The sequence below is a fragment of the Podarcis melisellensis genome (genome assembly GCF_964234715.1).
Source record: "Podarcis melisellensis genome assembly, chromosome: Z".
NCBI lineage: Eukaryota > Metazoa > Chordata > Lepidosauria > Squamata > Lacertidae > Podarcis > Podarcis melisellensis.
Window position 1 is genome coordinate 45,638,238 of NC_138547.1, and position 15,370 is coordinate 45,653,607.

At 42.3% G+C, this 15,370-nt stretch overlaps 1 long non-coding RNA gene across 1 annotated transcript; it reads left to right on the forward strand.

Moving 5' to 3' along the window:
* The first annotated feature begins 9,766 nt into the window (after positions 1–9,766).
* LOC309361948 lies at positions 9,767–14,199 on the forward strand. The gene is made up of 3 exons (XR_014164707.1): positions 9,767–9,857; positions 11,808–11,894; positions 12,375–14,199. It is a non-coding gene; the product is annotated as an uncharacterized lncRNA (long non-coding RNA).
* Positions 14,200–15,370: the final 1,171 nt, after the last annotated feature.

Below are 15,370 nucleotides of genomic sequence, written 5' to 3' on the forward strand. Positions count from 1 at the left end.
CCGGAATACTTGCCATTGTCACAATGCAGAATGCTGACAATGCAGAAAAACAGCAGACCGGAATTCGCAGGCTACATGACTCACAAACACGAGCTGTCGGCCCACAAGGGGTTCCTGTTATGGGGAAGCAGGGTGGTCATTCCCCAGCTCCTCCGAGACCAAAAGGTCCTCACAGCCCAACACAAGACACATCCCAGGATAGTGAGAATGAAGGCCCTTGCAAGGAGTTATGTGAGGTGCCCTGGGATCGATGGGGAGATTGAAGCCTGAATTAAATACTGCCAAACCTGCCAGGAGTCCTGCTCAGATCCCCCAAGGCCCCCGTCCAACCCTGGGAGTCCGCCCAAGCGCCATGGTCCCGCCTGCATGTGGACTTTGTGGGCCCCTTCCAAGGAAGAACCTTCTTTGTAGTGGTGGACTCATACTCCAAATGGCTAGAGGTCACCCTGGTACCATCCACTTCAATGGCCACAGCCATCTGAGTATTACGGAGGCTGTTTGCGACCCACAAGCTCCCAGACAGTCTTGTCTGACATTCATGTCAGAGGAGTTCCAGACTTTCACAGCACAAACGCCATCCATCATGCACATTCGGTGCCATTCCACCCTGCCACCAATGGCCAGTGCATGGTGGGGACCACCAAGGACACCCTCCAATGCATGACACAAGTCAACTGGGAATACCGCCTTGCCGCATGTTACGGCTTGGTCTCTCCCACAAACCCGAGATGACTCCTGCTGTTAATTATTTCAGATTTATTGCTAAAACAACAAACTAGGATGGAGCTCCTCTACTCTTCATCCGCCCGAGAAGATGGAGTTGCCAGGACCGATCTCCTTCCTCTTCCCCAGCATGGAAGCCCCCATCTTCTCTTCCGGTATCTTTTGTGTCTCTCTGCCACTTTTGAAATCCTACGAGATTTGGGAGAGAATGTTTCCTGCATTCCAACCAGGGTGACAGGCCCCATGTCTTACAAGGTGTTAACTGAGACGGGCAATGCTGGTGCCGCCACTGCGACCAACTATGGCGATTATTCCCAGGGGGAAACCAGGAGGAGGGCTGGACAGAGGAATCCCAAGGGGACAGCTGGGAGGTGAGACCCATAAAACTGGAGGAGCGGGGAAGGGAGGCAGAACCAGTAAGCCCAGCGGTGACCCCCGAGGCCGAGCAGCCACAGAAACCAGAGCCACATCCAAGTGGACCAGTGGCGCCTGACCCAATGGCCCCATAGCAGCCAGCAGCCCTGGAAGAAGAGCCAGCAGCCCTGGAACCCCTACCAAGGGACACTCCAGACCACAACACATACGTAGGAGACCGGCATACCTTGATGACTATGAATGCTACCCTTCTGGGTGCAACAGGAACTTAGAGGGGAGGGGTTTTATGTACTAAGCTTGGATCCCAGAACAATAGGCAGGTAGGATCCTAGAATGCAACAATCTGATTGGCCTGCAGGAGCAGCCCAATCAGGCTCCAGGACCCAATCAGTCAGACAGTACTCATTGTGTAAATAATGTATATAAAGCCTGAGGTTTGGGGGGAAATTCAATCACTGTTCATATGAGCTGAAATAAAGAACATGAAATTATTACTCGAGTATAATTCATGGAAGCTGCCCATGGTGGCTGGGGCAACCCAGTTAGATGTAAGGGGTATAAATAGTAAAATTCACATTATGGAATGGGACATCCCTATTTTCATTGGAGAAATGTTGGACAGTATGGTACCATAGTGCTTTAAGTGTGTGTGTGTGTGTGTGTGTGTGTGTGGCCTTCTCCACACAGAGTTGTTCCAGGCCCTTTGTACAGCAATCACAATTGTTTGTGGATTACTTGAGGTCTTCCGCAAAGAAGAATTGTGTGGATGCTGATGTGCCCAAAAGGAGATCGGGGTGGGGGGAGAGAGAGACCTGAGGAAATTGGGATTTCCAATATGGAATCACGGCTGTCACGGCTCTCCGAGCAGTGGTAGAGCTCAGTTACCATGGGGTGTTAATTGCATGTTCTCTGTGTTGCCATGGAGATCTGCACCACGGGGGCTTCCAGGTCACAGCGTTCTTCAGGGCAGTCTCTCTCCTTTGCCCCAAAGAACCACACAGATCCCGATTGCCACTTTGCACCTGTGAGAAGGTACCACAGTGGACACGTCAACCGTTTGGCCTGAGGCTTCAGAACAGAGTGTGAGGAGGTGGCACTCCAAATGCATGGCTGCCCAGTAGACGCCACACTGAGGTTGTCAGTTATTTTCAACTACAGAGACAAAAGGCAAGCTGTTTAAAGCAGGGAGCTTTCGAGAGGATATATTTTTACTGTGCAGTGGTAGAAGAACAGGAAACAGAAGGAAGGCCAAAATGGCACTGGCCATAAATGAAAATCAGTGGTGAGGATTTGCTGAATTAATAATTAGAATTGGAATACAAAAAGGGGAGGTATGAGGAGGTCTGGGAAGTAAGTTATAAGAAAATAAGTGAATGAAATTTTATTTGTTTTTAAATTGTTTTCAGTTTTGTATTTTTCTATTTTTGTTATTTTTTCTGTTTGTGTTTTGTTTTTATTATTGTTTTTTGTATAACCTTTGAAATGTTAATAAATATCTTTTAAAAAAACAAAACAAAATGGCACTGGCCATAATGGGAATGAGAACGACTATAGAAAGTGGTAGCCCACAAATCTAGGCCATATCTGCACCTTACATAATAAAGCACTGTTGATACCACTTTAAACACTTGTGGCTTTACCCAAAGAATCCTGAGATTCTTGATTCTGTGATCCTGCTCCAGGTGGATCACGTTTAGTCAAAACTCTCCACTATGACCTGTCCGTCTTGGGTCCGGCATAGCTCATACCTTCTCTGAGTTATTCAAGCCTCTTCACTATGACATGGCAGTGATCCATAAAGGAGAATCAAATGGTACTGCAGCCAATAAGGCAATTACTTGCCACTTTGGTTGTAGTACTGTTTGATTCAAATGAAGAAGGCCAAGACATTTATAACATTAATATCCCTATTGCGTTAGTCACTGTGATATACACACATTTTGATACACAGACACCACATATGAGTGGTTAGACGTGTGATGTCTGTGTGTTATATACACAAACACATGTCCTCACACTGCTGACTTGAGGGGCACCCTTTTCCATTGAGTAAAAGTTTTAAACTTGATTGATCTAACTGAGCCATCAATTAAACACTCGACTCTATAGTCCATATAGTCTATATGGAACTTGCTGAACTGACCGGGAGACTCCGAGACCAGAGAGAAGAGACGGTGGAAGAAGTTTAAGGAATATTTGAAAAAAATATGTTAATATTTAAACCTTAGAATAGCTTTGGAAGTGGATATAGGCTGTAGGGTTAGAAGTAGAAGATAGGGTATTTTAAAATGGTATTATTTGTAAGTGATAAAATGTGAAGGTATTTTAAGTGTGATTTTAAAAAAAAGATGGTTAGAAATTATATATATGTAAACTGCTAAAGATGAAGTAAAATGAAAATCAGATAGGTGGGACTTGGGGAAGCCCGCTTAACAATGTTTAGAAAAATAAAGATATGACAAGAATTTGTTCGTATTGTTTGTCTTTTCTGTTTGTGTTTATTATTTGTGTTATAAAATGAATTTTAAAAATTGGGAAAAAACAATTAAACACTCGACCCCTATTCCACAATAAGTTGTGTGTAAACCAGTCAGTTTTTTGTGACTGGTAGCTGAACTTGTGAACTGATCATCTGTGGTGCTATATCTGGGGATGCCCATTCACTTCATGCAAGTCCCCACTGGTTGTCGCAGGTAGACATACAAGTATAATCCAGTCCCATGGACAAGCTTGAAGGCATGGAGACTCTTTGATGGGGCTGGTCTCTGCTGGACATGGGGAGGTTGGACTAGAGTGCCTGACTAAGGACAGAAATTGGCAAGGATAATTGAAGTACAGTCATACCTTGGATTCCGAACGCCTTGGAACTCGAACGTTTTGGCTCCCGAACGCTGCAAACCAGGAAGTGAGTGTTCTGGTTTGCAAACGTTCTTTGGAACCTGAACGTTCAATGGAGCTTCCACAGCTTCCAATTGGCTGCAGGAGCTTTCTGCAGCCAATCAGAAGCCGTGCTTTGGTTTCCGAATGTTTTGGCAGTTGAACGGACTTCCGGAACGGATTCCATTTGACTTCCAAGGTACGACTGTATGTAAAGCTAGGTTTACTCCAGGCATGATGGCAAAGTCTGGTCCCCAGTGCCTCTCTGCCACTATTTACTCCAGCTTTTACTTAATAACATCTATAGATTAAGTCCACGTTTGAAAAGACAGAAGAGAGATGGCATCCAAGATCACAGACGGCAAGCTCAAGGCCTCAGCAACAATAGCTGTCAAGTCTCTAAATGTGTAGAGTATTAATGTCCTTGCACAAACAGGGATGGGACATGAAAGAAAAGTTTGTTTAAGTTGCACCTTTGTAGAAAATTAATTCAGGGCATGTGCTCAGAGTTTTGTTGGCAAGATAAAATACTTGCCTGGCTCCTCCTATCAGCTCCCCTGTCTTCTCTCTGCTGGCTGAACAGGAAGGTGGGAGTCAATGTTATCTACCGGCAAAGGTACACCAATGGAACAAGGCTGAGGCAGAGGGAGGGATCTTCTCCCTTCACAAAGAGAAGATCCACTCCTTCTTTCAACTGATTCCTAAGTTAACAACTATCCTGAAGTTTCAGTTGTGTAATGCTGCTGGCCTATTATTATTAATAATAATAATTATTTCAACATATTTGTTGCCTTCCACGAAACCTCAAGGTGACCTACAATAATGTGGTTATACTACCCTGCAGCTGAAGGATTCATATATTATACAGTGGTGCTTCGAAAGACGAAAATAATCCGTTCCGCGAGTCTCTTCGTCTAGCGGTTTTTTCGTCTTGCGAAGCAACCCTATTAGCGGTTTAGCGGCTTAGCGCTATTAGCAGTTTAGCGGCTTAGCGGCTGTTAAAGGCTTAGCGGCTAAAAGGCTATTAGTGGCTTAGCGGCTTAGAAAAAGGGGTGGGGGAAAGCGAAAAAAATCGCAAGACTCGCAAGACGTTTTCGTCTTGCGAAGCAAGCCCATAGGGAAATTTGTCTTGCAAAGCGCATCGAAAAACGGAAAACCCTTTCGTCTAGCGGGTTTTTCGTCTTGCGAGGCATTCGTCTTGTGGGGCACCACTGTATAGTCATCAAGTTCTTGCTTGGCCATGAAATGCAATAGGCTGATTCTTTGACAACAGGGCTCTCTCAGCCCTACTGACCTGGCAAGGATAAGATGGCACAATATTCACGTACAACACCTTCCTTGGAGCAAGACCAGGAATGAACCTGATAAAACAGGGGTGTTGACCCTCCTTGTGCCATTGGGAATGTCCCATCAGTTGCAGCAACCAGCATGGCAAAAAGTCAGAGGCTATAGCAGTTGTAATGTAGCAACTTCTGGCTGGGTTGCAAACTTGCGTAAAATATTGGGGGGAGGGCCAGGTAAAGCCCTGCCCCATATAATTGATCACATGACATGGTGTGGGCACACGCACACACACACACTGTTTGAATGGCAATGCCCATCAACTTTGCAGGAGCTCAGCCCTCTCAAATATTTACAGGGGGGGGGGGGGCTGAAGGAACCTCAGCCTCTGGGAGTTGGCTGCTATGACTTCAGGGAACATCAGGTCCACCATCCCTGTAATTAAAAAAAAAAAAGCTTTTTGAGAATGATTTCTTTCTGGGGCTGTTACCTGATTAAAGTAATTACAGTTGATTAACCACATGGGGTTAATCCATTAAATCCACTTAATGTATATTCTGGTTGAGTTGTGTTGTCTTGGTTTTAACTAATGTTGGGGGTTTTGAGTTTATGATTAATCTGTTCTTATTTGCTGTTTGATATAGTTTTTTATTATAGTTTTTTAAAAGGGTTTTGCTGTACTAATTGCAATCTTGCCTTTGTTACTTTATTGGACACTGCCCTCAGATTACAATGGGATGAAGGTTTTTTATATAAAAAACTGGTCAGTAAATGACAAATAAATAAACCTCGCAATAAAAAGTAGAGCAATAAATAAAGCAACAATTCCGGAGGGAAACACATATTTTATGTTATTTTTTTTTCAGAACTACCGTGCACATTTATTGCAGCCACAATGAAGTCAGTTGGAAAAGGCATTCCCTTCCGCATATGAGATGTGAGGGCCGCTTCCAAGATTTGTAATTTTACATTATCATCATCATCATCAATGCATTATAGCGTCACTGATTTAAATGGCACCCTACAGAATATAAAGAGGACAGGTCTCTGTCTCTATGAGCTTGCAGTCTGAACCAGCAGAGGCAAAATAGGAGAGGCAAGGAACTAGGATCTAGGAGAGCAGGGTTCAAATCCCAACTCAGCCATGATGCTCACAGGGTTGTTGTGAGGATACAAACATGCATGCACCAGAGCTAGGATAGTATAGTGGTTAGACTGTTGGAACTAAGACCTGGGAGGCCAGGTTTCAAATCCCTACTTAGCCATGAAGCTTGCTTGGTGGTTTTTGGCCAGGCACCACCTCTCAGCCTAACCTATGCCATCAGGTTGTTGTACAGATAAAACACAGGAGAGAACTGTCTACTTTGAGTTCCTTGGAAGAAAAATAGACAATAAATTGAATAGAAAGCTGTTTTGGTCTATGTAGTACAGAATTATCTACAATGACTAGCAGTAGCTCTCCAGAACTCCAAAAAGGGTTCTCTCCCAGCCATACCTGGAGATGAGAGGGATTGAACCTGGGGCCTTCTGCACAGGTGCTCAGCACTGGGCTACAGCCCTTCCCAAGAAAATGCTTTGCAAGTATTTTATGAGTACTTCTATTTAAAATAATTATTAAAAAAGAAGAACCTACCTGTGCGGGGGAGAGAGTTTATAGATTTAGTTCTTTTTCTTATTCATCGCTGAGGATGGCAGAATTCATTCTGTACTTTCTCCCACACACATTATAAGCCCACAACTGTTTTAACCAGCTCTCCCGCTGCCAACCAAGTTCAACTGCTAGACTCCCTCCCAGCCAGACTTTTCAAGAGTTTGGTGTTCAATCTTATATGACATTGTGAAAATGAACTTTGTGAAGGTCCAGTCAACCTGAAAGTGCCTCATACGTGAGACCCAGGATGACTTAACTACAAATATTTGTTCCATTATTTTCACCTTCATCACTCCTTTTCTGAGACCCTAATACTCCCACCCCCAATATTCTTATTTTTATTTCACTTCCATTAGCCCTTAACTAGGGACAAGACGAAGCTAGAGACAAGGGTGAAAATCGAAGCAGGGAAGACTTTATTCCCAGTTAATCTAGAACACTTTTGTCTCTGGCTCCTTCCACTGCCAGCATGTGGCCCCTGACAGATTTCCTACATGGGAATGTGGTCCCTCACAGGGAAAAATGGTTGCCCATCTCTGTGCTAGTTACACACACACACACACACACACACACACACACACACACACATATATTTTGGGAAAGCATTCTAGTGATTTCCCAGGACAGGTAATTAAATACATGGACTATTCCTTGGAGCATTTGGACAAGGAAGTGTCATCACTGGAAGCCATAAGCCTCTGGTCCTGGTATGTAGTGTGTTTAAAGAGAGAGGCTTAAAATTAAGGTTGGATTCTGAAAAATGGACCAGATTTGAATGTACGTACATGGTGATGACTATTTTGGTGTGAACCATCTCTTTGCTACTTTACTATTTGCAGTACTTGGCTTTGATCTTGAAGGCATGAGATCATTCTCTGTCCACCCGAAGCCTTCTAGGTGTTAGGATCATTCATCAGTAGAAAAAACACACACAAATCCCTCTAAATCTTTGACAAACTTGCAGTAAAAGCAAACAGCAGAGTTATCTAGGATTACAGTAGTTAAAGTTTAATGTGTTCCCTGGTTTTACAGCAATTCTCAGGCTAGAAGGATCTTCAGTTTGGGCCATAAATCAGTCTTCAAGATGTATAATAAAGCAGACCCTTGGTTGTGTGTACTCTAATAAAGATAATAAACATTCTTCTCCCCTCAAAAAGCAGAAAAGTAATTGCATGAATTGTGTATTTTGCATCTATTGTACAATTTACATCTGCCACGGAAGATCAGAGCTAATCAAAGCTCATTTCCACTGAATCTGTTTAAAAATAAACAAATCTTGTATGTGGAAAGCTAGCATGCCAATAAGAAGATTGTGAGTCTACAGGAAAAGTCTGGCTCTTTCTCTTTCTGTATACTTGAAGGGATTTTGGAGGGAGAAAGAGAGAAATTCTAAGGGCTCTTAGAATTTCTCCATTACTACTACATGCATGGCTTAATGCAAAAATAGTATCTAGGTGACTTACAAACAGAGTAAAAATGCAGAGTTTAAAACAGAGCAATTGAGAGCGGGGTTTTGTCACCTGGGCAGCCTAGGACCTCCATGGACACTGCCCAGGTCCGAACTGTATCAGCAACTGCTAGAGACCAAAAGGGACTGCTTCTCACCTCCCATATCAAAATAACTAAAATTAAGACATTTGTCTGCAGTGGTCAGGATGCTGGACCAGGAATGCAGAGACCCAGATTCAAATCCTCACTCAGCCCTGCAGCTCCCTGGGAAAAGGTGGCCCAAGAAATGCCTACAACTGCTTTCTCCTGCTAAGGATACATACCCAAGCACTTCCCCATCATCTCAGACGACTATCCATTGATGGAGGCTTGATTTTGTCCCCTGTAAGTTCTATTAATTGACAGCGCAATTGCTAGGCTGGACACTTACATAACCCAGAAAAAGGTTTTGCCTAAATTGCTTTGATCTATAAAACCTTATGCAGCTCAGGGCCCCAATACCTCAAAGGCTGCCTCTCCTCACATGAACTAGCCTTCACCCTATGTTCACCATGTGAGATCTTGCTCAGTGTGCCATCTCCAAGGGAGGTGAAGAGGGAATGGCAAAATGAGAATGGGCCTTATGGAATGCTGTCTTGAGGGAACTGCGTCTGGCACCATCACTGGCTAGTGTTAGGCACCAGGCAAAAGCATTTTTCAGCCAGCCTTTGGCCTTGAACTTGGAGAATTTTAGATACAGTATTGTGGCCTCCTTTAGTAGGTGGGATGTGTTAGGCCGCCTTTCATATGTGTATGGATGTTTCTAGCTTTTATTTTGCTTTAGTTTTACACTGGTTTTAATTTTTAAATATATTGTAAGTTGCTTTGAGGTTACTTTTCGTTAAAATAAAGTGACTAGCCAGTGTGAACAACAACATCATAATATGCTAGTTTGGAACAAATGACCCTAGTTTAAATTAAAATACATCTCACCATAGTGGGTGATTTGAGTCCAAGATACCTCAGCAGCTGCCTGATACCTAATATCCCTGCTCAATCTCTAAGATGGGAGTCATTGCTAGGGGTCTCCCATGGTTCTGATGCATGCCTCATGTCCAGATGGAGACATGCATTCAGTATTGTGGGTCCAGTTTTTTGGAACTCCCTTCCAGTTCAGGTCAGAAAAGCCCCCTCCCTGTTGAACTTCTGGTGCTTAATGAACACTTCTTTTATTCAATCAGACTTCTTAGCTGAATTCTGATTTTATAGTTTTAACTTGTACTTTACTGTTATTGTTGTGGGTTTCTTGTACACCACCTAGAGAGATGACTGTGGTTAAGCAGCATACAAATCGTTGAAATAAATAAAATGAGCAATGTAACAAGGAATTTGCTTCTGGATTTCTCAGAAACAAGGACCAGAAAAAAGGAAGAGATGGAAGGTATTGTCTCACAAGGATGCTAGTGTTTTCTGGATTATTTCTCCATGCCAGGTAAACAGTAAAAATGACGAATGCCTGAAAGTAAACCAATGATATATTCTAGGGATATTTAGGATTAGCTCTAAAAACAATTGTAATTGGGGGAGGGCTCTTCTTTCTTTCTTTTTTAAAAAAAGAATCCCTTGAAAGAGGATACACTATTAGAATCATAGAGTCATAGAATTGCAGAGTTGGAAGGGACCATCTAGTCCAGTTCCCTGCAATGGATGAATATGTAGCTGGCCCACACGGGGATTAAACCCACAACCTTGGTCCTATCAGCACCATGTTCTAACTAACTGAGCTGGTATCTGAAGAAGTGTGCATGCACACAAAAGCTTATACCAAGACCAAACTTAGCTGGTCTCTAAGGTGCTACTGGACAATTGTTTTATTTTTATATATATTTCAACTGCATCAGACCAACATGGCTATCTACCTGAATCTACAACTGAGTTAAGCAATTGAACAGCACTGCTAGATAATAATAAAAAAATGTTATCATCGAGGTTAAGTTCATGAGATGTTAGGGTTGTGAATATATCTATCCAGGAGTTTTCTCATCCTTCTAACATACTGGGATTTGATGATTGTTGCATGGGGGGGGATCTCCAACACATAAAACATGTGGTCATCAGGACCATAATTTGTTGGTCCATCTAGCTCAGTGTTATCTGCACTGACTGGCAGCAGCTACCCAGGGCTTCGGACAGTAGACTTCTCAACTGTACCTGAAGATGCTGTGAGTTCAGCCTGGAACCTTCTGCATGCAAACCATGCAGTCTACTGCAGAGCTATGTCCCACTCCCAATTTCTTCATCAAGATTTCTGATTTATGGTTTCTAAGGTGTGTATGAAGGTCTGTCATTGTTCCCCCTCCCCCAATGTACTGGAGGTGGCATTTGTGGTATCAGCATTTTGCAAAACATATCTAGTGAGAACACTAGTTTTTCCATGGTCACACTTGTTTTTGACCCTTTGGGAGGGCACGTTACCTTCACAACACAGCAGTTTCTCCCTTCCCACCCACAATGGGCTCAATGGGGAGCCTATTACCCAACCATTTCCAGAAGTTTCATATGAACTTCATTAAGTCAATTACAGGGTGAACACATCACCGTTTCGCTGCAATTAGTATCAAAACGCTTCACTTTCCCTAATATAAAGGAGCAGATGCAGACACAGACGGAGCACCGTGTTTTCGTGAAATATATCTCGGCTCACATATTAAATCTCGCAGCCAAGCTTGGGGGGGGGGAGCCTCTCCAGACCCTGCAAATGTTGGAACAGATGTAGACTGATGTTACCCATTTAGGCAGGTTGGATGATGTTCTGCAAGTATTTAAGGAAAGGTGCCCTAATTATAAGTAAAGTCCACCCAATGAGTGGGTAGGAAAGGGACAGCTTTGCCATTAGTTGGATGGGGTAGTGAAACCATATTGTGCTGCCATTTTGCAGTAGGAAAGGTGAGCATTGGGGAGAGACCATGGTTCAGTGGTGGCCAAAAACAGGCTTTGCTCATGGAAAGTCTTCAGTTAATAACATAACAGCATAAGAGTCTTGACAAATCAGGTCAAATGCTGATCAAGCCAAGCATTCCCATAGATGGATGCCTATGTGAAGGAGGCAATCAGGGTGTGAATTCAACAGCACTCTCTCCAGTTGAGATTCCCAGCAGACCAAGAATATAAGAAGATTATGTCTGCTGGCTCTGGCCAATGCCCACCTAGTCCAGCATCCTGTTCTTACAGTGGCCATCCACATGCCCCAAAGGGAAGCCCACAAACAGAATCTGAGGGCAACAGAAACCCTTCCCAGTTGTGATTCCCATCAATGGATATTCAGCGGCATATTGCCCCCAATAACGGAGAGAGAACATAGCCTTAGGAGACAATGAAATATCGAAACTGTAGGTGCTTTGTATTAAATGCATTACATCAAATGTGTCAAACTATTTAATAAGCAGCTTTCAATTAATTGGTTGTATTTAAGGTCTTTGGTGTTGACTAATGATGGCTGCCATGTCTTGTTTTCGTCTTGCAAGATTTCCAGATATTGGCCTGGATAGAGTTACCCCCAGTAAGCAAAACAGCTATTGAGAATATTTTTATTTTTTTTACCAGCACTGAAACTACTAATGCAAATTGCTGGTAAACAGTGATTGCATCATGAATACTGCAATTGTCTGTAACCTAGCAGAATGGATGGTTTAATAAGAATATACCCATGAAGATATGAGCACTTTGACGGGAATAAGGAACTGCTTTTCTTGCCAGACTGAGAGGAACCTGTTCAAAGACCAAAGCCAAATGTGTGTGCATGCATGTGTAATCTGATAAAGGAGAAAAATGATCTATTGCCTGCTGATGAATGGGTTTAATTATTAGTTGTATATATTTAATGGCATGTTATTTCAATGCTTTCATCATTTGAATTCTGTTGTATTTGCATGAAGTGAGATAAGAAGGATAATAGATTTTAAAATGTTTTAAAATCAAAACCCATTATTTTTGCAAATATAATTGCCTTTAAATATCTCTCTTCTCTCTCTCTCTGCAGATAAATGATAGATTTCATCTGGGGAAATTCTACCTCTGGCACCATATCCTAAAGAATATCATTTTCTGCAATTGCCTCTGTACTATGGAATGCCCTCCTTCCCTCTGCCATATGTGTAGCAGGCATCCATCATTTGCTCTGGACATCTTGTAAAGAGATATCTTTTTTGCCCAGGCTTTCTCTGATCCTGTTTTTATCTGTCTGGATTCCCCGAATTCCTGTTTTTATTTGCTTTTGTATGCTTTATGCTACTGTTTTACTGGTTTTATGTTGCATTTCTGTTTTAATGATATGGTTTATTGTCTTATGTTGTAAACCACATGGAGATTTCTTAAAATATTAAGTGGTTTACAAATGCTTTTAAATAAATTAGATGGAGCGATGATACATAGACATTTAGCGAGTTAGTTGTTTCCTTGTGGTTTAATGGTAACTTTTTATGTTGTTTTATAATATTGGTTCATTGAACTGCTTTCTTGCGCATTGCCTGGAGCAGCTGAATTTGCCTTATGTTTATCTACAAATAAATGATTTTGCTAAATAAAATTGCAAAGCACCCTTGCAAGGGCAGGTTCTGCTGACCTCCACCCAGCTGTATTCTCTGCAGTGGAGAGGACAGTTTGTTTGTTTTTCTATGATATGAAAACTGAGAATCACGAGCAGCCAATCACACATCTACAACTGCAATGGGAACAACACAAAACAGAGTCTGCAAAACTTTGAAAGGGTGGTTTAAGGTGCTTTATGGTCATCCAGGCAAAGATGACCCATTGCGCTTCCTTGCTCAAAGCCAGAGCTTCTGTTAATACTATTAGAGCCAAAGTTTCGGGTTTCAGATGAGGCATGTTGGCAATTACAGGCTGAAACAGATGCCCTTGAGAATGTGGGTCAAGTATTCAGGGCTCCAGTTTCATGGTCAAGGGGATCACAAGAGACAGCGACCTAAGAAGAACAGGAAGATCTCTTCAATGACCAAATATCTACACAGAGGGCAAGGGAAACGATGATGGAGGGGAAACAACATATTTAAACTTGGCTTCTGGTCTGGCAAATGGTACACATCTCTATTAAACAAGATTACACACAACTTGCTGGACCAGGCCAAGGTGGGTGGGTGCAGACCAGCTATGAAATGTTCCTGGTCTAAGTCATCTTGGTGGGATTTATCTCCTGGGAGGTGGGAGGTGGAGGATTGTACTGAATACATATATGAACAGAGCTTGCTTCCCACAGCAGCCAACCAAATTCATCTGTGATGCTTTCAAGCGGGGCAGCGGAATGTATGAATCAGTTGATTTCAGTTTCTCCCTGTTTTCATATTTTCCCACCTTAACTTTGTAATAAGAATCGTAAGGTCTTATATATATAATAAATGTTCATAAATGTACCAAGCAAACATGTACATAAATATATAAACCTCATTTCTGAAGAAGCACAGGAAGACAGTCCTGAAACCATTTTGACTCCCAAACTGACCAAATGTTTTTTCTGCAAGAAGGGAGCGGGTGAGGGAACCTTCCCATTGTCTCAGGAATTGGGTAATCACCATCTCAAAGGAATGGCCAGACTACCAGGAAAGGCAATCAGATAAGGCATTATCAGATAACCTGGCAGACAGGAAAAACAACAACATTCATATTTCTGTTGTAGACCGCCTTTTCTGTGATGTAGGTAGGATGTTTGTAGGGGGTGGTCTTGGGCTACACCCCTTCTGTGGTGTATGTATGATGTATGGAGGGATGGTCTTGAGCTCTAGGGCAGGGAATTTCAAAATGGCTATATAAGGGCAAGCACATATGGTTAGTGGTCCTCCTCCTCTTTCCTGCGTGTGAGGGAAGCACCCTGTTGCAACAGTTTAATAAATTAATTACTAGCTGATTTGCTTCTCAGTATTCTCTGGTAGGCCTCTGTTATTTTCTCCTACCGATGGAGAACCTACAAAGAACTCTATAAGGGCTCTTGTGTACTCCATAAGGAAATAAGGGGAGATTTTGTTTACAACAACTTCACCCTATTTTTACATCAATTGTTTTGAATTTCCAGTTAAAAAAGAAAAATCTACACAAGAATGTGCATACATTTCCACAGTGCTTTTCCCCCCTAAAAATATGTTTAGGGGTACTCTCATTTTGACTCAAGAAAACCACCATTTTATAGTTCAAAACAGGGAAAATAAAAACAGTAAATGGACAAAAATACAAAGATTCATAAAATGTTTAGGAATATGTGTACCCCTGCACCCCATCCCAAAAAAGCACTGCATTTCTGTGTATGTTTCTCCTAATATTTGCATTTTCATTCCCTGCCCAGATGCCCCAATTTGCCCTAATATAATGCAGTTTTATACATTCTTTTTACAAAGATGTGGACTTTTGTGCACATTTTTTTTGTTGGAGAGCAGGATTTGGAGAAGTGCAAAGTACAAAGTATTTGCACTTCTCAGTTCAGGAAGTGCAAATTAAGTAGGTTCATATTAGAACAAGAAATGGACGTATTTCTTCTCCCAAACCTATTGCTCTCCAGTAAACTGGCATTCAGTGGCACACTGCCTCTGAACAAACTAGATTCTACATTTGACTAATAAATAACTAATATCTATGGACAGATACCACCACCCCACCCCACCACAACCACCATACCTTTGCCTAATTCCCTTTGAAAAGTCATCTAAGCCAGGGCTGAAGGAGATGTTGCCTGACCTATTTCTTGTCCAGACAAGGAAGTCCCATAGTCTGTTTGTGTTGTCAATGAGCCTATGAACTACAACACGAATTTCTATTGGGTTTTTGTCATATATTCATTTACTATGTCAAAGTTTGCAATAGATATGGGGGAGAATTTCAATTCATTTCACATTGAAAGAGGAACATGCCTAGTCTGCACTTCCTGAAACAATGCGCGAGCCAAAAACATAGCCACTCTTAGAAATTGCTCCCATGTTAAGGTAGTGATGGCCACCAACTTGGAAGGCTTAAAAGAAGACAAATTCATGGAAG